This window comes from Toxorhynchites rutilus, chromosome 1, assembly GCF_029784135.1.
Source record: "Toxorhynchites rutilus septentrionalis strain SRP chromosome 1, ASM2978413v1, whole genome shotgun sequence".
Lineage (NCBI taxonomy): Eukaryota > Metazoa > Arthropoda > Insecta > Diptera > Culicidae > Toxorhynchites > Toxorhynchites rutilus.
The window spans coordinates 119,033,597-119,035,561 of record NC_073744.1 but is presented as its reverse complement, the minus strand read 5'-3'; the positions used below and the strand labels follow the sequence as shown (position 1 = coordinate 119,035,561).

Here is a 1,965-nt window from a genome sequence, read left to right as displayed (position 1 = left end):
ATGAGACGTGTTTATATTCCTACACTGAGAGAAAAATTTAGTAAATATGACGAATTTTTTGGTACATGTTACCAATTCTCTAGTCATTTTCTACCCTACTAATCATTGGTACATGTTACGAAAGAAAAATGGTAGGAAACAATGTCAAACAAACTGCGATTTGTTGGTCCAACATTGGTGCAATATCAGTGAAAATGTTGCTTCTCATTTGTGATGATTACCTATCAGGGATTATGAAAATATTTTTTAATAATTATTTTTAATTCAAAAAATGTATTTGATTACATTTAACTCCACATACTTAGAATACATTATACTAATAACATATAACTTATTCTATAAACAGTATCAGTTTTCAACTAGCAATAATCGCACCTCGGTAAAACCTCATTGGTTACGATATCGCCACTGCGCAAAGCTATAAACAGTATCAATTGTTCTACAATATAAAAATTATCATTGTGAATAATAAAAACAGTACTTAATAACATCAATTATTCTATGAGCAGCGTACAAGGGGAAAATTACTATCGCAGCCTCAACCACATCAATTTCATATGCATTTCCAAAGTCTCGAGTACTCGAAAAAGTTTCCGTTCCTCTTCCTGCTGCATCGCTCTGGTTTGCACACTTAGAAAAATCCTCGGTCGAAAACTACCAAATACATTTGGTAATGCAAAATTAGTAGAATGTACAAATTTTTTGTACATATTGTCAACAAACCCGCAACCCTACCAGAGATTAGTATATTTCACTCGATAACATTAGTAAGCTTGGATATTGTCATATCTGAAAACTGGTGAGAAAAGCGCGTATTAACCATTTTCATTGTTCCCATTAGACAATACGGAGGTATAATAAGGATATAATTCTGATACGTGCATTTTCGGCGAGAAAATGTAGCTGATATTGGGCTTCCGAATCATGGTTCTGCTTGACATATGTGTTTATTAGTACGGTCGAAAATGACTATAGATTGGTAGTATTTACCAAAAAATTCGTTATATTTACTAATTATTTCTCTCAGTGCATTATTTAGGGACGGGGATAGCATTAACAGAGTGACGGTAGCACAGCACGTTTCATCCGTATTTTGTTCTCTCGTGTCCCCATGAACAAAGGAAAAACATATGTTAATAATATTAAACATGTATATATGTAATGAAACATAACATCAACAAAATGCTCACCTCCGAATATCTTCGTCTCCAAAAGAGAAACGGCAATTGCAAAGTGCACGCTTCACAGATGTTAGGTATGACATAATGGTATGAAGTAACATATACGAATCCTTGGTAAGAACGTTCATTGCGTCTGACACCACTTTTACGCGATTTTGGTAATATTTACAAATAATATGTATATTTTACCAATGTTTTGGCTACTAAAAATTTGGTAGCTACTTTTACTAAACTATTTCTCCAGTGTAGTAGTTTCAAGCCACATACGATCAGCTAGTGTATTGTTTTGCGAGGGCAAGAATGAATCATCAATCAATTATAGTCAACTGATTGTAGAATGAAAAAAACATTTCAGAGATTATTTTACTAAGCAGTTGTTTCTAAAATTACCTAGCATTATAGAATAATATCCGAAGATATAAACAAGCCACTTATATAAAATAACAGCGTAGTTCTACGTCAACAATGCGGTCGTATCTTGGACACAACCTCCTATAATTTTTGTATTTGAGTAAATTAAAAATGAAATCATGAGTTATTTTTGGTGAAAAATCCGTTGGGTGTTGCTCCGTTCTTGAGTTAAATGAGGAACGGATACCAAATCATTTTTATTTATTTAGATTTGATTCTATTTCTTTCCTTCAGTCACAAAAAAAACCATTTTTTTTATTCCAATTGTTTATTCTAACCAGGCTCATTAGCGCCTCAGCTGTAACAAAGCCGGATTTGTTCTAGTACCTTTTTAACTTCTCGAGAGCATGTGGTATATTACACAATGTCGTAT

General features: G+C 33.0%; 1 non-coding gene across 1 annotated transcript; it reads right to left on the bottom strand.

Annotated features, from left to right (window-relative positions):
• Positions 1 to 280: 280 nt before the first annotated feature.
• Positions 281 to 420, bottom strand: LOC129763878 (U4 spliceosomal RNA). Its single transcript, XR_008741059.1, has one exon. It is a non-coding gene; the product is annotated as a U4 spliceosomal RNA (small nuclear RNA).
• Positions 421 to 1,965: the final 1,545 nt, after the last annotated feature.